This window comes from Lonchura striata, chromosome 4, assembly GCF_050655825.1.
Source record: "Lonchura striata isolate lonStrDom1 chromosome 4, ASM5065582v1, whole genome shotgun sequence".
In the NCBI taxonomy this organism is placed as follows: Eukaryota; Metazoa; Chordata; class Aves; order Passeriformes; family Estrildidae; genus Lonchura; species Lonchura striata.
The window spans coordinates 43266845-43287398 of NC_140706.1; the positions used below are offsets into that span (position 1 = coordinate 43266845).

At 37.1% G+C, this 20554-nt stretch overlaps 1 protein-coding gene across 4 annotated transcripts in view; it reads left to right on the forward strand.

The window, feature by feature from the left end:
• The window catches only part of FBXW7 (F-box and WD repeat domain containing 7), a 174800-nt gene that overhangs the window by 55658 nt on the left and 98588 nt on the right, over positions 1-20554 (forward strand). Inside the window, exon 1 of one of the 4 annotated variants that reach the window (XM_085578881.1) lies at positions 470-19975. The exons of the other annotated variants lie outside the window; for them this stretch is intronic. The gene's annotated coding sequence lies outside the window, so the exon portion shown is untranslated. Of the gene's footprint in view, positions 1-469; positions 19976-20554 lie in introns of those variants that run through there. 4 annotated transcript variants of the gene reach the window in all.

A 20554-nucleotide genomic window follows, 5' to 3' on the forward strand; every position in this document is an offset into this window, starting at 1 on the left:
AGCCATAGTTTGAAAAGGTCTTTTATTAGTACATGTAGTTTTACAGGTGATTGTGACTGGTTCCATGAGCAGGAAAATGTCCATAGCTGACAACTGAAATCTTGTACCATCACGTGCAGAGGGATGGCTGTGGTAAATGTCCTGATGACATATATTATATAAAGTGTAATTAGGGGTGACAGATGGTGTCAAACTTCACTTGCATTTGTAGTTGGCATACTTTTTTGAGGAGGGAACAGTAAGGACACACTGGTATTTTTGTGCCTTTTTTAGTCACTTCACAAACCTCCATATTTTGTGAATTTACTTATGCTGTTTGAAAGCAATTAGACTTTTGGTTTTAACAAGCAATTTCTCAGATGGTCAGTTAATTATCCTTGATGCTGAGGAAGACAGATACTGCTGCTTTATAAATTGAAACTTCTTTTTAAATGTGTAAGTATACAGTCGTTATTGTATCTTGACAGGCCTTCTATCACAATGGCAGGATTGACATTCCTACAACCATGAGTCCACTATTTCTCATATGTAAAACTTTCTATGCCTATAAATAGGCAGATACTGTCAATATGTGAAGATATTTGTATCTTTATTTGGTTTATATTAGTGATTGTATTGATGACTGACAAACAGCTTCTGGTATTAAGCAAAATCTGTCACTAATAGAACATTTTATTTTGCTTTCATGCAGGGATTGTAGTGCAGTTTTTGCATTTTCTCAGAATAAAAAAGACATTATTTTTGGTATTTTCTGTTCCTTTAATTTTCTAAAATTGATTGCTGTCCCAAGGTAAGTTTTTTTGCCTCTACTATGAGAGTGCCTGTTATTTGTAATCTTCTACATTTCAGTTTGCTTTTTCTCATTTATTTCATCAATAACTCTCCTTGGATCCTATTGCTGATCTGTCATGTCAGCTCTAAATAACTTGGCAGAGGAACCTATACAAAGGTAAATAGACTTCTGCAACTTTTGCATTCTGTGAAACTTGAATTGGCCTTTAGCAACCTGTACATTTCAGGATCATATACAAATTTACACCAGCTTGTGTTGGGTATGTCAAATAAAAGGAGTTTAGAGAGATGAACACTTTTTGAAAATACTTCCTTACAAACGCTTCAGCTACTTTAGACGTTAGTATGGTTAGTGAGCTTCACTGGCTGACTGGTTTAACATTTTGTTTATTTCCTTTATGTATTTCTTGTCCTAACAATGTTGGTGGCATGCTGCAAAACAATTCTTGGACTCCATCTCTATTGTTAGAGAAGCTTTAAATATTATTCAATTAAGGAATTGAGTTCTTGGCCTTTAGGACAGTTTTCCTCTTCTTGGTGCACAAAGCCAATTTATCTTGAAGCATAAACAACCAAGTACTAATGTTATGAAGTGTCCATTTCTGCTTATTTCAGCTGTTACTAAATATAAAAATTGATATGCTGGAACACTTACTCCTGAGTCGTCGTCTTTCTCCAAGCCTTGCATAATACAGTAAATCAATAATGCACTTTCTTGCCTGCAGGCGCTGAACAGATCTGATCCTGTTTACTCTGTATCTAGTAATGAATTATCTATAATTCCTCTAAGACCTTACACTGTATAATTTATTCTGTGTTTCACATTTTTCTCCTTCCTATACCCTTATGCTTAGTTCACATCTCGTTTTACGCTGCCACACGTACTTGGAATATTCTCTGTTGTGATACACAACTTCTAACTTCACCTTGCAATTTTTTTTCAAAGCACAATTTTTCTATGATCTCATCTACTCCCACCTTCCTGTGTTGCTGCTTCTGATTTTCTAAAACAGTAGTGGGTGAACTAATAAGCAGTATATCAATCCCATTGCAAGCAGCTAAATATATATCTTCTGTCCTTGGTTTGAGATTTGTGAATTCTGTTGAGCAAATACTGGTATTTAGACAGTATAAATGATGGACTCCATCGTACCAGAGCCACTTGGTTCATTCCTTCTGGAAAGGAACACATTTATTGATAGTGAGACATCCTGGTTGATATTTGTCAAACATGTACTTGGAGAAAGGACTTCCCCTATGAAGGACAAACAAAATCACCTGCTTTTGGATTTCATGTTTATTACTGGGTATGAAGGTTACTGGTAACTAATTTGGAGGTGATAATGTGCATATTAAAAAACAAAATCTGAGGTTGTTTTACTTCTGCAAATCCAAAAGACTTGAATAGACTTTCAGAAATGCACTGAGGCAGAGGACCACCGAGCATATCAGTCATGGGGAAAGTATAGTGAAAAGGATAGAGGTGATATGTGAACAAGGAGGAGTAGAATAATTTCCTATAACCTTTTTTGATATGTTAGAACTTGGAAAATATGTCATTCTTTATTTGGGTTTTCCTTTAAGAGAAAAGGTGGAGCTTTTACAGAGTTCTTCTGTAAAAGAACCATCTTTCACTATCCCTGCTGTTGTTCATTACTACTGAAGCATACAGTCACTGAGCATGTGGTCCCTGCAGGACCAAATCAAATCCAGCTCCAGATGCTTTTCAAAACAAAGAAACTTCTCTCCAGGTATTTTGGACTCTTGTTGCATCTTGTAAACTTTTATAAGTATTTTATGAAGTACAAATTAACACATTATCTGCAAGTGTTGATTTTTGAGAGTTTTGTGTCAATGGCTGGATGATTCCAAGTTACTCTTGAAATAGTGTATGGCACTGCTGCTACCAGAACAGAAGAGATTCAGTTGGCATTTTGTTTCTTCGACTTTATTTTCACATATGCAAATATGTGAAGTCTGTAGCTGTTTCTACTTTCAGCTGTTGACCTGCTTCAGCTGTGATCTTTTGTTGCTTATTGATGAGGATTTGGTAATAGCAGTATGTGCTCCTGAACAATAGTATTGTATTTTATAGATAAAAATTCCTAATTCTTCTACCTTCATAGCTTTTCATGTGCGTATGATCTGCTAAAAAAGAGCAAAAACCAAGTCCAAGAAAATAAATTAAAATATAAACACCAAAAACCCCAAACAAACCAAAAAGCTAGGAACATTCTGAATGACATTCCATTCCTTGAAGTATGCTCTTAAGTTCTTTCAACACCCTGAATAGTGGAGCTGTCCTGTCCACATGTCTGCATCTCAGGCTCTCCCTGATTGCTTTGCTTTCTTCTTGTAGATAAAAAAATGCTAGAGCAAAAATTTTTCACTCAAACCTTTTTGGAGATGTGAATTACAAGAAGTGGTGGCAGCAGAACAGAAGCAGGCACATGTGAATGCAATGTAGTGGTAGAAAACATTAAAACATTTACCTTTAGAAAGACCCTTTTTTATAGTTCCTGTTGTGGAATACATTTGCCCTGGCACAGCACATCTCCTTGAACCCAGTGATGATGGGATTGGTGATGTCTTTCCTTATGCTTTCAGTGTATTTGCAGACTTGTTTTATATATTGTTAAATTTCTGAGGTTATTGGAACAACAGAAAAAAACAACAACAACAAAACCCCTTTTTAGAATTGAGAATAAAGCTGCTAGCAAACTACTCTGTCCAAGTAGTAAATTCTGTGGTAAATTTACCATCTGCAAATAGACATGAACTTTTCTTTTCCCTTGAAATTATCTGTCCTCGTGAGCTTTCTCAGGATGTTCACTTAGGAAAGTATCTGCTAAAGAAGCAGGAAGGCCATGAATTGTAGTAGTGAGATAGGATCTTTCTGGCAATTCCAATTAACCACTGCTCTTTTCCTCTTATATTTATCATGAATAAAAACAATAACAAAATAAAAAGTGTTGCTTGGAAAATATTAAACATTTTAATTGTGTTTACAGCTTGTTCTCTGACTAAATAAGAGAAGTGCTAGTAGTTCATTTCTACATATCACTTGCAAGCTACTTAGCATTTCTGAGATATGTGTTATGTCTAAAACTTTGTAGGCTGTAGATGCCCAGCTATTTTCTAAGACTATGATTGAGATCCTTGGCTGACTTTTGGTGGGTCTTATCAACATGGGAAAACTGTGGAATAGAACAGCATGAATCTGAAGTGAGCTGTTGCTACATTCTCAGGTGAATGTGACTGGGCTTAGTGGGCATTGAGTTCAGGTTCAGCTGGGCCAAGGGCAGGTTGTGGCTGCATGCCGCCTGCCCTGTGCCCCTGAAGTAGATTGTTCACTTCTAATCTGTGTGTGGAGCTGCTCTTGTGAGTGCTTCCTAATTTACTTCAGGCAAAATGAATCTGCTTAGCTGGGACTTTAAACTTGTAAGCTAACCTGGCTCATTCTGACTGAAGCAGATTAGTGATGCTTATGTGTGCAGGTATGACAGGAGATCTGGTTGGATGCAGGGATAAGCAGGCTGGGTGTGTGGGAGGCTGAGCCTGTGCCTCAGGAAGAGTGTATGCAGGTATCTCTACACTCCTTTCCAGAAGTCCCTTTAAATAGCTTATTTTAATGCATCAGGAAGTGTGCTTTGAAAGCAAAATAAATCTTGTGCAGAATAAGCATGCTGGGGTGCTTGATGAGTGCTTGTTTTCTATTTGCTGCTAGTCCTTACCTATTTTAAACTTTATATGTGACTGCTTTGTTTCAATTTTATCTAATTCAATGATCTAGGGTTTCCCTATGCTGCTAGTTTTAGTCCTCGTATATCTCTAGGTATAATAAGTTCAACTAATATTTCAGTTGCCAGTGGAACTGAGTACACACAACTACAAAGGAGAAAGACCAACTAAATGATTAAAAAAAAAAAAATCTGTTAAAAAACTGCTGTCAGGCTTCTGAAGTTGTTTTTTTTATATTTTAAAAAAGTCCTACTAGAAAGTCTCCTGAAGCTTGCTTCCATTTTTCTCTGTTGCATAACTAAGAGAATTTTGATGCAAACCCATAGAAATCTCATGCTTTTTTGAAGTTGGTGATGTGATCTCTACTAAGTCAAACATTTGTCACTAATGGATGGTGACTGCATCTGAGCTGCTGAGTATTTCCATGCTGGAGTATAGATGATGGAGCACTCATCCAATCTCTGTTCCTTCACCAGTGATAGACCCAGTAATGCCCAGCCTGCTGTCCTGCTACCATGAGCTGAACATTTTCCAGATGTTAGGACTCCTCAGAAAAAGTCTCTGGAATGTGTAAATTTATCACCTGGGACTGAATGGACTTGGGATCAGACTTCTAGGTTGTGACCTCCTGTCTTCTTCTAGCAAGTCTTTTAAAACAGATCCAAATCTTTTGATTTCAGATTTTTTTTCTGGTGAGTCCTAGAGCTGGAAGTGGCAGATGTTGCTCTCTGTGACAGTTTCAGGTCCAAGTCAGATGTGCAGCAGGCTTTCTTTGCTCTCTCCCTCTACCCCTGTGACTCAAAAATCAAGGAATGCAAGACTAGCTGGGCAATCTGTGAAAAGTGGCTTTGGGCCAGAAGTTCCAAGAAGAACCACAATAAATTTATGCTGATCAGTGTTTTTTAAATGGTCAGTTCTTCAACAGAGAAGTGAACACTGAGTGCAGGAGCTCCTGCTGAGAACAGCCATGCTCCTGAAACAGTTGGTACTTTCAATGTCAAAGAAGTTGTTGAACATATGGAAAAAATATACCAGAAGGGCCTAAAAGAGCTTGGGGGGTTTGGGTTAATGCCCACCTGTGATGATGAGATATCTTGGAAACATATCCTTGATCTCACCAATGTTTGAGGAGTAAGTGCAGATCTGAAGACCTCATTGATGCCATTACTCTGTGTTGACTGCAATACCTGTGAAAATGGCTATGAGCTCTGTGGGAATGGATTTCAGTACATAAACCCTGCACTATTATGAATAGAAAATACATTCTTGCTAGGCTTTGATAAAATCTATGAGGAATTCACCAGGAAATGAAAGCATTTCTTAGAGCCTAGTTTCTTTCCAAGATTCTTTCTGAAGAAAAAAAGCAAATTTGTGTGCTAGGTATTTTCCAGGTGTTGATATGATTGGAATGAAAATGTAAATACCTTAAAAAGTTCAGCTGTATTTTTTGTAATGTTTTATATGTCATACCTAATTGTTGCTTCAACTGAGCAAGTAGCTGAGTCCTATGTCTTGGTGACTAAAAAGTGACTTCTAAACTTTGGACAGAATGGTACCATTTTAATCATCCATGCATCTGAGACTGTGGAAGCCCATGTGTAGATTGTAAGAAAAATTAAAATACACATTGACGTGAAGGCTGTGAGGGATGACTTGAACTTCACATTGCCTCTACTATATTCTGTTTTCCTCAGTGGAGGACTAGATCTTTAGAAAAATAGAGTCATTTAGTGAGAGAGCCTTACAGTTACTAAAAGCCTTTTTGGGCTGCTTCAGTGAGAAAGTTATGGTAAGGTCCATTTTGCAGGCTTCAAGCTATGTCATAGGACATAACCTAATCAGCCAGGTTTTCCAGTAAGAACAAATACAAATGCCCTGTTTTCAATGGTGCTCTTGCTATCAACAACCAATGTATTATTCAGAAAGTCATCCAATTTGGCATTCTATCAGTAGAAACATTTGGAGTGAAATGCAACTGTTTGCAGCTGGACTGTTTCACACATCACTCTTTTACAGTAGTGATAAAACAACATTCTGAATTATCTGGATAATGGCCTCTAAATTTGAAGTAAATCAGTTATTTTACAAATTTTGGTTTTTAGCAGCTTTTCTAGATTAGAAAAAAATAAACAATCAGCCCAACAATGTGCTTTATGTGTGTTCACTGCATCCAGAGCTCTGTTCTTTGTTGTCAACAAGATTTGACTTTTCCCTTGCCTGTTGTGGTTTCTTGTGGCACTTAGGAGACACGTAATTTTGTCTCGCAGATTGTACCATCTCAGCTGCTTTGGTCCACCTATTACCAACAATCTAGCAAATTTCTCCTTCTGAATATCAGTACTTCACTAGGATCTGAGCAACTATCTGCTTGCTTCCAAAATATGCTGGTCTCCAATATCCGCAAGGCAGCTGTGTGGCATAGCAAATGACCTTTGTGAAGGACACCTGATGTAGCAGTGAGGGCAGGCACCAGGTTTGAATGGGGAGTGGTGCAGTCTGTGTTTGATCAGTACAGCTGATGCTGTTCAGCACTGTTTGGGAGAGATAGAGACTGCTCTTCACCTACAGGAGTCTTGAAAAATCAGAAACAAAAATTAGCCTACAGTAAAGGTGGATCAAGGCAGTGATGTGTGGGACTGTTCCTCTTTGCAGCTGCTGTTGTGTTGTGGGCTCGTTGGGAAGAAACTCTCTTAGCTCTGCATGCCTCTTTCCACATAGGCACGAGAAATGATGCCAGCTGTGCTGAACCGGTGGGTTGGTGAGACTCCTGACAGTAGTCAAAATGCTAGCAGTAAAGCATGCCTTGCTTTTACTGAAGAGTACAGCTTCAAGTTTATGGGTAGGTGTTTATTTCACAGTGGTATAAGATGTTAATTGGTCCCTAATCATTACCCATCTCTGCTGGAAAGGTGTAAGATCTGTCTTCAAACAGTTCATATCTGTCATTCTTAACCCAGTGCCAACAACACCATATATGTTAGAGGAAACTGGTGAGATAAAAGTGATTTGAGTATTTTTTTCTGGAATGGGTAAAGGGGGTACAGTTTATTTCAGTGAAGCTCCACTGAAGATATTCTGTGGCAGAGCAGTAACAGTATGTTAAACAACATTAGTCACTGACAAAAATCTCTATAACCTGTTTTTCATCTCCTCAAATTATGATCCCAATTTCTAATTTTAATATTGTTTATATTTGTCTCTATCAGTGTCTCTTTTATATGGTAGTTCAGGTACATAATTTATTTGCTAACTGTATACATGGTCAGTGCTTTACTGCATTGAACACGGCTCTCTTTACTGCTTGTAGTCACATTGCCTTTCCTACTAGGAAACTGTTGTAGAGCAAAAACAGGGGATATTAGAATTGATGGTTTTGTAGAATTGGAAAGAAGGTTTGAATGCCTGCCTGACATAAATATTGTAGGCTGCCGTACATTCTTATCTACCTCTGGTCATGCAAATACAAAACCTTACTTTCCTGGTCCCAGAAATAGTTTGAGCAAAGAAATCTATGTTTCTGTAGGTTGTTAGCAGATGCCCTGCTGCTGAATCATACTGCTTAATCAGTTACTGAAATAAGATTCTCGGAGAGCCATTTTAAGGGCATTAAATCAATAACAATAATTGCAACCATTGCCATTTCTCCAATGGAGCCTGCTAAGAGTCTGTTTGGGCCAGGGCCAGATTCTTTTAGACAGGCTGGGATATCATCTTCCTTCAAACCTGGCAGTCACTCATGCTGTTTGTCAGCAAGTGCCTTGTTGTTCTGCAAGGTCAGATTTTAAATCTAGTGCCATAAAGCTTCTCTGTGACACAGAGAACATAACACTTAGGAACCAATGTGTGCTAGGCAGTGTTCTGGAGATGTGAGGTTAATGAGAAGGCATTTTCTTTTAATGCCATGTGGAGACTGTAATTGGTTTGGATTTTTTTTTTCCTCTTTTTTTTCTTTTTTTCTTTTTTTTATTACTTTAAATTAGACACTAGAATGGGAATGGGTTCTGCTGTGTTCTGGTAGTACATGACCTTGTTTTACTCATGTCTTTCTACTGATGAAGATGCTGAAAATGCGGACAAACCAGCGTATTAGCAGATTTCAGCAAGTCTGGTAAATGCTGCCTGTATGTCTCTCTTTGTATTTCTTGTAAAAGTAGAGAAGTGGAGATCAAAGGATCTTCCTTATCAGATGTTGATGCAAAGGCGTTTAACATGTTTCATTGATTAGCTCTGGAAGAAAGTACATAATTTGGAGTTCATACTTGAAAATACAGCATTCAGAATAGAGAGAGTATTGCTCAGTGGATACTGGAAAAATCTGATATAATGTTCACAGTTTAACATTTTATAAGATATGACTTGGGACTGCAGACAGATAGGCTTTCTTCATAAAATATATATTGCTCCTTGTTCCGTTAGAGCAACCTCATAGGAATAAGGCTGAGCTGTAGTTTTTCACATCAAAATGGTAATATACACCGGTTTTTATATCTTGTGTTGCTTGCATGAGGCATGTTTTCTACCCCAGTCTGACCCCAACTACCTTCTCTTATCTCAGAAATTTGGTTTATAACTGGTGACTTAAACACAAATAAGAAATACCTTTCTCTGTCTTATATTACAGCTTTTTACTCCAATTTGCTTTAACAGTACTGATAAAAAAATAATTTTTCCCTTAGCATATAAGACTACATGATAGCTGAATCAGAGAATGGGTCAGATTGGAACAGACCACAGTGGATCATATAGTCTAGCCTCTCTGCTCAAGCAGGACTGTCCCAGAGCACATGGTGAGGGAGACTCCACAACCCTTCTGGACCATCCATTCTGTGTGTGGTCACTGCACAGTAAGTAAGCTCTTCCCCATGTTCAGGTGGAACTTCCTGTGTATCAGGTTCTGCCCACTGCCTCTTGTCCTGTTGCTTGGCACCACTGAGCAGAGCCTGGCTCCATCCCCTGACACCCTCCCTGCAGATACTGACAGACATTGATGAGGTCCCCTCTCAGTCTTCTCTTCTCGAGGCTGAACAGGCTCAGGTCTCTCAGCCTTTCCTCATAAGACATGTGCTCCAGTCTCTTCATCTTCTTTTTTGCCTTCCACTGAACCTGCTTCAGGAGCTCCATGTCTCTCTTGTCCTGAGAAGCCCCGAACTGGATACAACGCTCCAGGTGGCCTCACCAGGGCTGAGAAGAGGGACCCTGCTGGCAATGGTTTTCCTAATGCACCCAGGATGCTCATGGCCTTATCCTTCAGACTTTTTTTAAAGAATAGGCAACTGAAACAGGAAATTACAATAAAAATTTTGGGCAGTAACCTGAAATAAGCATTGTCTGTTGTGGATCTTGAGGTACAATTTGTTGTTGATAACTTGGTAAGACTTGGATATTTAATTATCTTGTCATCTTGCTTAGAATAATATAAAGAAGTGTAAAGTTCAAAAAAAGGGAAGGCTATTTGGTATTAGTAGAATATTCTTAATTTTTACTATAACCTTATAGTAATTTCTAGGCGGTTAGTGTGATGCAGAAGCTTGTATCAGACTAACTGAACAGAATAGCGAGATTGGACTTCTCATGGGATAACCTGCATTGCTTCTTTTTTACATCATTAATCATTATTAAGAGGCTCAAAAATACTGTTCTGTGCATTGAAGCTTCTTGGGAGTAAAGCGAGTTGATTATTTTTGCTTATTAGAGGCGGTATAAGAGCTGCTTGAAAAAGAGATATTTATTTCAACTGTTTTTAATCACTCAAAGAAAAATGTCCTTTAATAATAGTCAGAGCTCTTGATTCTCACTTTTCTCAGCTTTAATTCCACTGTCATCTTCTTTTTAACCACTAGAATGCTTTTCAGTGTAAAGGGTATATATGTTCCCATCATTTGTGTGTTGTTGTTCCATATTAGAGGACTCTTTTCTCAAACAGCTCTGAGGTAGGGGACAATTTAGTACTTGGTGTTAATTTTCTGCCCTTCCTCTGGTTTTCATATAACTAAGTTAATTTTAAATTGGACTAAATTTAGCTGCTATTTGTTCTTAAGGCTTGTTAGCCCATTTCAGTTAAAGATGACCTTTTTTGGTCCATCTTTTGTGCCCTGTGTTCTAAATCACGTTTTTTTGGGTTTTTTTTGATGTCTCTGCTGTTTTGTGTGTCTTCTTGTTTGTGCTTCATTTCAGCAACATTTGAGTTGTGTCTTTAGTCCAAGAAATCACGTTACCATTTTGCCAGAAGCTGACGCCAGCCATCTGGTAAAATTACAACTCATATTAGCAAAACCTATAATTTCAGGAAATGTACCCAAAATTACTTTTATGATTAGTGGACAGGAAAGAGACTGAGACAGAGAAGTCAGTTGGGTACTTCAGAAATCATTTTGAGGTTTGCAGGCAAACATCATAATGACAGTGGTCTTGCTGCCAAATGCTGATTTGCTTTTGCCTTCAGAATAGTTTGCATTAATAATGAGCATCCCTGCTTGGAAGTTTTTCATGTATTGCTCTTCTAACGCAACTTGGCGAAGCAGCGCCAGGCGAGGTGGCAGTCTGGGTGAATGGGTATGTAAAGTGCTTCAGCATACTGTACTGCTGAGGCTTTCCCACTGGAAATGCATCCCAGCCCCAAGGCCCATCAGTGTTATGGATGCTGAAGAAAAAATTATGTTTAGGCTGTTTTGGCCATGCAACACTAGCCTATGTGTTAAGTCTAATAGTTGTGAAATAAGTCTGCACTGAAACTAGGCAGGGTTTTATGAGAAATTTGGTCGTACATTTTGTCTCTGTGTCACTGGGGGAGCAGGGAGGAGGTGACAACAGCTCTCATTTGTGTATATTCTCAGGGAGAGGAAGGCAGCTCACCATGCCTTGGTAGCTGCACTTGTGCTGCATGTTCTGCAGTTGTTGAATGTATGTGTTAAACTAAGATGGAGTATATTTCTAATTTAAGACTTAAAGTAGTGATGAATTTAGTATCTTCCTAGCGAGCTATTACCGTGAGTAATTATCCTCATGGTTAATTCAATTTGTATTTTTCTCATTTCAGCATTTAGTGATTGGATCTTGCTTCTTGGCTATTGGATAAAATCTTTGTTCACCTAGGCAGTTGGGAAGAATGGAGTTGTTTTCTGCACAGCAATCTCATTGCCTGTTTGCATAAAATAAATGTTACTGAATAATAGTCTTAGACTTCATAGTTGAGATATCTGGTTCCATGTGTTGGTACCTATGGCTTAATGTGTGTTAACTCAGAAGAGTTTTTCCATAACACAGTAACACTCCAGCACAGCTTAATCAAAGTTCTCTACTAGAAAGTCAGAGGGTCATCCTCATTGCTTCTCAGACTCTATGGATGAAAGGCCTTGAGCAATAGAAAACTATCCTAAGCAGTTTTTGGTCTGGGCAGCTGGGGAGGTCCTTTTATGCAGTGGTGTTGATGATGCTGTAAAACTGACCCCAAGGACTCCTTTTATAGGGAATATAGATGGTCTAGTCTGGGGACAGAAACGCATGAGAAAATAGAACAGAATGCATAGCAGTATTGTGGAGATGTCAGGCCAGCTTGGAAAGGCCTCACAACTACCACAGACCCACAAACTTCGCTTACTTTTTGAAATGAAGGTTGAATTCAAATCCAAAATTATCTAAACCTGTGAAGTTTTAAGGAGTGCTTAGTCTGCTTTTGCACTGTAAGAGGATTCATGATCCTTTTTTGTAAAGAAATCCTTTATTACACGTGTAACTATCATGGAAGAGTTTGGATGATTCTGTTGGTACATCTTTAGCCTTTGCTAAGTAGGTATACCACAGCATCTTTAAATTTGAAAATAAACTGCCTGCCTAGTTTTCTAAACTGAGAATTCTTCAGCCCACATGCTTCTCATGTAATGTATCTAAAGATTCTCTGTTTATGTTGCTTTAAGTATGATCTAATGTTTGCTTTCAGCAAGAAGCTCTTCCTTGTTAGTATGCACAGAAAGAGTAGTTTACACAAGGCTGAAGTACTAACTGGCTGTTCTAAATTGAGCAAACAAGAATACTTCTGCTATATCTCTAGCAGTAGTAGTGTAGGCTTCTTGTAGTAATCTAATTCATGGGGAAACCAATAAGCAGGTATTCATTAGTTATTCAGGTAAGAACTTTTCATTTGCAGAGGTAAAAATTTGAATATAAGTAATGGTACAGTTGTCAAAGTGTTAACACAATGCAGTTGAAAATGGTGTGCTTAGCTTTTATACCTTAGAGGTCCTTTCAGTGGAAAAATAATCACTGCTTGATATTGAGTGGCAGCATGCAGGATTTTATGGAGGATTTGCCTGTTTTGTTTTTAATAGTTGCTGGAAAACTTGGCACCCTTTAAATAACTCAAGACTTTTTTTTCTGCTTTTCTGAGGAGAAAGGGAGAGAAGCCTTTCATTAGTTCCACATGATAGTTAACTTGTCACATTTTATAGCTTAATCCTTCTTTAAAGAGTTTTTAGTGAAAAGACAAATCAGCCATCTTCTGCATAACAGTCATTACTAATATAAATACTAAAAATAACATAATTATTTATATGAATACAGTAAGATTGGTGATAATAAAGATCTCCTTCTACTGTGGATTGTTGCCTCCCACGATGCATTCTTCCAAAGAATGCAAGTGAGTTTATTCTACATTATATCTATTCACTGTTCTTGATGAAAACATAGCAATGCAAAATTAAAATTAAGGAGTAACTTTTGTACTTTTGCTTTTAGTCTTCCCTTTCAGGGAGCTAAGAACTATGATCAATGTTCTTGGTAAAATGGCCTAAGCTCCCCACTTCTATAATAATGCTGTACTTGTGTTTTAATAATTTGTCAGTTGAGAGATAGCTTTGAGGAAAAGAACTTTAATTTTTTTTTTTTTTTAATGTAGTTTTCTTATTACTGTGTGCTGGAGGCTTTCAACATTTTCCTCATGGGTCACTTTAACATTTCCCTCTTATCTCCACCCCATCCTTGCCACAACATTGTAATTCTCATTTTCTCATGTGTCAGATTTCAAGGTAAAAGGGTCAGAACTTATGTAAGGCATTATTCACTGATTATTTGCTGTGATTATTTGCTTTATTTTTGAAACGAGGAGAATGCAGACATGCTTGGAAACAATTCAAATATGAGAATTAAGCTCATGAATTACTTACAAACAAGTGTTTGCAGAAAGAAAAATCCTCTAGTTTCTCTCTTCCTCTTATATGGTGATGGCTTTATTATGGACATCAAGTCTCTATTAATATATTTTATAGCGTGATTGTTTGTGCTAGAGCATTAAAAACTGCTATGACTTCAACTCAGATTATCCCCTCTTAGGCAGAACAGCACTTGTGTTGAGAATGCACAAAGAGGGAAGAAAAGGCCTTTGGTTTAAAGCATTAAGATTTGATGCTTCTCGTGCTATTGCAAAGAGAATCTGTGGAATCCACATGAACTATAATACATCCAGGTTCTGTGTTTGTGTGTGCCTGAGCCTTGTAGGTGGTTGTATGGTCATGCATACTTTGTCATGATCTAAAGAATGTGACTGCTTGTAGCTCAGACTGTTTCTTCTAAACTTTTGCTTATGAAAGGTCTGTTCACTCTTCTACCTCTGATATTTCTTTATCAAGCTACTTTGTCTAAATTTTACTAAATAGGTATATCTTGTAGCATTTACTCATTTTCTAAACTGCTTTTTTGTATTTTCATTTTCTAGTGGGTTTTGTTTGTGCTATTTCATATTTTATCACTTGTTAAATACTTTATGTGTTTGTGCCAGAAGAGGGTAGGATTATGTGATAGGGCTTTCATTCCCAGCATTAAAGTAAAGTTTTCTTTTTAATAGTTTCTGTGTGTTTGTCCCCATGACTGATAGCAAGGGACATGGCTCTGTCATGTCCTCACTATCCATGTATTATCAGATATTTTCTCTCTTATAAATAAATCCCTTTGTTTTCTGTGGGGAATGGGTTGGAATAAAGCAAAGTCTCTGAGACTGTAAAATAGCACTGGAGGCTAAAGGGGATTGGGAAATTTAGGCATGGGATGAGAGAGGGAGCCATGTTCAGAGGCAGTCCTGGAAGAAAAAAGTAAGTTGGATGGTGAAATAAAGAGAGGAGGGGTAAAGTCCATTGAAATAGGATTGTGGGGTTAAATAGAAGCAGGTGAGGAGGAGGCAGAGACCATGTGTGGTAGGAAACCTGGAAGTGTCTGTTCAGAAACATTCAGGAGAGGTCAGGACACCAGGACTTGGTGAAAAGCTTCAATAGGTAGATGGAAAGTTGGGCCTGAATTTCAGTAGAGAGGGAGATAATTAAAACTGGCTCAGAAGATTAAATACAACTGGACATAATTAAATTCAAACAGGAAATTTTAATTATGGTATTTTTAAATTTAATGAATACTAAATCTGGGTTTTTTTTGTTTGCTGTCAAATTTATGTTTGGCATAGGTAAGTCATTAGAGGAGCACTTTGATTTAATGTATGTTGCTTTGACCACTTTGCACTGAATAAACTACATTAATCGATGATTAAAGTATACTGAGATAATGAAAAAAGAGCAGGATAATTTCTAATACAATGAAACATTGCATGTGCTGCCCTATTAAGTGTTGTCAGAGCTTTGCTGGGAAGTTAATAGTAAAGCAGGAGCAGAGAATCTTTTTGGCTGCTATTTTGTTCTGGAGCATGGAGCTGTAAATAATGGAGTTAACTGAGAGATTTGGGGTGTGTATGTGTTTGGAAGAATAGTTTACTGTTCTTAGAAAAAGCATGTGTTCTTTTAGAATGAGTTACATTGTTAATGATGTATTTTATTTTGAAGAAAAGCTTCTGAAAGTTTTTCAATCTCTATTGCAGTTTTGTTCTAATTGACATATGTACTGGTGAAATAGAGAAGGTTTTTTATTTTCTTCATCTGTGCAACATATTCAACACAGTTTTGTGACTCCATTACTATGATCATGTTTGCTGTGTTTAATAGCACAGTAAAATTATTCTGTAACTTTCATTTAAAGCTCATAACTTCTGTTAAATTTGTGGCTTTATCTGAATTATCTTAACTTTGTTAAGTCCTTGTATGAGAATAATTGTCCTCTACCACAACCTATAAAAGAAGGTGGTAGATTCTTCATTTGATTTTTGTATTTCAGTTATTGCACGTTGGCTGCTTTGGTTTGTTACTCAGCTATTGTTCAAAATCCTTCCCATATACAAACTGTGTAGCCAGTAATCAGACCAATATATTAGCTGTTTTCTTAAACACATAATGTATGTGTCTTGCTTGTAGTGTTTTGCAACGTTTGCTATCATGGCCATAACTCAAATACATATTTTTCTTTGGTAAAACATGATCCACATTCTCAGTGTTAACTCTGTTATTTATTTATACCTGCTTCATGCTGGATGTAAATCCCCTTCTCATGCATGTTTTTTCAAGTGGGCTTAGCAGGCCTTAGAGGCTTGGCTTGTTAGATGTATTTGTGTGGTAGCTTGGGCTTGGATCAAGTGCACCTTTTAATGCCTAATTCCTGATTGTCCACACCTGCTTCCCTATGGAATGAGTTGAAGCACGGCTGTCCCAGGACACCTTCTGGGTGAAACCAACACAGAAGGTGTGCTCCAGCTGTGAGGGTCATTTTAGGCTTTGGGGAGGGTCTGGGAATAAATCACTTCCTCTCCCCAGAGCTGGTATCCTGGGGGCACCTCTGCCCCTTCAGTGCTGCCTGTTTGCTTGTAGGGACCAATGCACCAGTTTTGTTCTTGGGCACAGTGTGCTTATAAGGGTCTTATACTTGTTTTTTTAGAAGGTGAATTTGGATGTTGAGATCTTAGGAGATCCTTTGCTTGGGTGGGATGTCCTTATTTTGCTTTCTATTTACCTCAATTCAGTATTGCACAGTTAAATAATGCAATAAAAAGCTCAGATCTATTACAGTGTTAAGATTTAGTCAAATATATACAGAAGGTTTTGTGTTAGTTCAATTGTCTTTGTCTACTAAATCTGTAAGCACAAAAGATTTGTTCTAGGAGCGTCCACTGGCCAAAAATCATGTTGTGTCTGTAGCTACACTGTCTTTTTACTAAATGCTGTCATGATACTTAGATTAGTCTCCAAGTCAGACTAATACATTAATTTCCAAGATAATTCTTTAAAACCTTTTCACAATCTCTTATATTTTGTTAAAATCTAAATCCCACCACTCCCCAACCTCCACCTCTCCTACATCCACCTCATTTTCTTTTTTCTTTATAATTTAAAGTAATAAAAATGGAAAAAATAAAACCAAGCAGTACTGATGGAATTTTCATTTTCCCATGTTATGTGGATTTATAGGTTAAAAATACTTAAAAACTTTTTTATCTATATTAGCAGCATAGAAACATTTCAGCAGTAAAGCAGGAAGTGAAGTCATCCTTGCAGTACAGAATACAACCTGTTGTGGCAGATAACCCTGAGCAGTATTCCCTTCAATCTTCTAGTACTGCTTGGCATTTCTTGTCCTGAGGAACTGTTGTTCATGTTTATTTTTATAATCAAACTTCTGTGAAAATGTAATGGATAAAGCTAAAGAATTGCACTTAAACAGTGTTTAATATTCAATAGAGGTGGGGGCTGCATGCAGTCTTCAGTAGGGGTGTGGGATGCCTTCATCAGCTCTGAGTTTACTGTTACATCAGTCTGGAGACTTCATTTTCCTTAAGCATTTCTTGCAATTTGTTTTCCTATACAATGCAAGTGTTGAGAAACTTACCTGGGAATTGCCAAGTTGACAAAGTTTAATGAGTTTTGCATGTTTAATGAGTTTTGCATGTTTATGCAGAGTCTTGCCACTTACATTGCTGTTTTGGTGTCTGTCTGAAAAAAATCTTTGTGGTCTGAGACAGGTAGGAAAAACAACAGCTTTCCTCAGTGGTTCTTCTGGCTCTCAGTTGATTTGAGTCATTTTGGTTTCTGACTGTATAAATGAAAGAGTCAGTGTACTAGCTGAAAACACATAATTTCAGTTCTCTGGAAGTTGATTTGTAAATACACTTCTTCCTGCAAAATAATAATTCTTTCTTATTCTTATCTACCATATATATGGAAATTATTCTATCTTGTGTATTAGCTGACAGTAGTTAATTCTGAAAGCACTTACATGACAGAAAGCAGCTTTAATGTTTCAAATCTCTCAGATAATGTACATCCATCTGTTCTTTAGCAAATGCATCACCTCTCTGCATACTGATGATTTCTGATGTAGCATTGCTTGTAATTAAATTTTGCTAATGTATTTTACAGGCTTCTTGAAGAAACAAATTGAGTTTATTCATGCAAATGCAAAGTAAAGTAGAAACCACTAATGACTAAAGCTAATTTCATGAACTGATGGTCACTCAAAAATGTAGGAATAATTAAAAATATATACTACTACTAGTGTACATTTTAAAATGGCTGGAATTTCATTTGGGTATAATAACAGTAACAACAGTGATATTTTTGTCACTTAAACATTTACTGTATTCTTGCATTTGATTACTTTAATGTTTCAAAGCTGACCTTTTATGTTGGTTGCTTAAAGATACAAACTGGAAGTATGTATTAAATTATTGAAACAAATGCAGCATTTTCAGTTTTATCAAGTGCATACTAAACCAGTAATTGCATATATAATGCTGCTGATACTGAAAAAATGCAATTAAACTTTTAAGCTGCATTCATGGCTACTTAGAGAAACATTTGTGGGGGAAACTAGAATTTCTAGATTGAGAAGATACAAACCTCTTGTTCAGCTTTTTTTTTTTAACTACTGATTTTTACATTATTTAGTGCTTCAACTTTCCAAGTTAAGAAGATAAGGTGTAGTATTGTTTCATTCACAATGCCCAAACTACATAGCAAGCCTGATATGTAAGTTGTATTACCATCAGATGATATATGTATTTAAATTTGACTTTTGATTAAATGTTATTAAACATCACTCCCACATGCTGAGGTTTCTGAGGTTTGAGGAAAGATGTTAGATGAAAACATTTCTCTTAGAATGCACTCTTCCATGACATCTTTGGTAAATGCTCCTTACTGTACACAGAAATATAAACACATTTGCTTTTGCTACCACTTGAATATAAAAAAATAGACGTTCGCTTCTGGTTTGGGTCACATGCACCCAAGTGTTCTAAAGCTTTTTTCCCATGGAAAAATCAAGAGTCAGCACAGTGTCTGCGTTCTTCCATTGAATTTGTGGTGCTTAATTGTCTTTTAGTGTTTGCTTCTGATTCACTGATTGGAATTTAATGGATACTTTCTTGGAATACATATTTCAGTGACTGATCTTATAAGGTTTTTTTTGGAGGAATCGTCACCTGGGTAGATATGTGAAAACATGAGAACCCTGTCTTTGGGATGTAAGTAGTATTTCCCTAAGGAAGAAAGGTGCAGAGAAGTGCAGATTCCCAACTATGAATCCTCCTCAGAGAAAGAGTGGAAAAACACCTGTATTTGTAAATGTGTTTCTGTGCCTTTTATGGTACAACACACTGAAAATTACAGTGCAGCTATGGTTTCTGGTACTTTGTTCCCTACTAACCAATAAGGTGAATGTTTTTGCAAATGTCATGGAGCAAAGTTGGATTTATATGCTCCCTGTCCATCATACAAGGCCCGAGTTATTTTGCAAAAAAAAAAACAAACCAACCAACCATACAAAAAACTATAAGAGATAGGTGAGTTAATAAAAAGGAGGGAATGATGGTGGTGGTGGTGGGGGAGGTTTAGAGATTATCATCCTGTGCTGAAGTACTCATGGAAACATCCTTTACTGCTCCTACTCCAAGAAGACTCAGAAGTTGTGCTCCCATACAGTATTTGTGGTGTTGTGCTTTCTGAATCTCTCATAGTGTGACCTGCTGAGTGTGTGGGGTGGGCTGTGGGCTTCCAAGGACAGTGGCTCTATACACAATGACAAAGCTAATTTTTCTCTGCATATGCTTTCATATACTGCTTTTGGAGCCTGTGAGTCTGAGTGTTTGTTGTGTGAGGTGTGTCTGAATTCATCTACTCAACACATTGCTTGAATCTAGGGAACCCAGAGTCTGGATGTGCCAGCCTCAAAGGCTATAGAGGTGGAAATCTGATAGCAAACTCAATCATGAATTAGTCTGTGTTATAGCCCCCTGTTCTTCTATGTTGCTTGGAGGCACATGGGTAGCTGAATGCATGACTAATTTGGAAATTGTATTAGTATTTTTCAGTTTATATTAAAATGCAACTAATTTTGGCCTTTTTTGACATCTCAGAGACTCATTTAATAATTCTTGTAGCTTCTGAGACTTTGGAGAACTTTACTACTCCTTCAAAAATCCCAGTAATACTGACAGTCTTTTTTTTTTCCAGGTGAGGTACGTGCCATTTCTAGGCCACACAGATTGCCTAGTGATGTCTGCTTTTGGCCCCTGGGCATCTCTCTGGTCAGCTTAAGACTTGGCAGTGATAAGGCTGTATTCATTAATGGGTGTTCTCTTCTTTATTAATCTAAAAGGAAATTAGAATAACAAGAAGTGAAGCTTTCAATTATATCTGAAAATAGGCTGCTCTCAAGCATATTCTTTGGTCTTTGCATAAGACCAAAAGCAGTTTATTTTTTTGAATAATATACAAATAATATACAAATAATCAAATGAGAGGGGAAATAAATGCTTTTTGAAATGAGCTGTACAATTTTTCACAAGTAATATTGCATATTTGTATCTTCTGTTAACATGAATGTTAATGGCTTTTGTGGATTCTCTACAAGGGCAACTAGTTCTTCTGACTTTTGCTGAAACTGGTGCTTAGAGAGACTATGATCAGACCTTTTGACAGAACAAGTAATTCTCTTGCTAGAAAGTTGTCTGAAGTTTTTTTTTGTTTTGTTTTGTTTTTCTAGTTGTGTATCAAGTAGAAATTATTCCTTGTTTTCTGGAAGTTTTTAGTTGCCAGGAATAATACAATTAAATAGTTTTTACTGCTTTATCGAATAAAAAAAGTAATGTTTGTAATTTTCTACC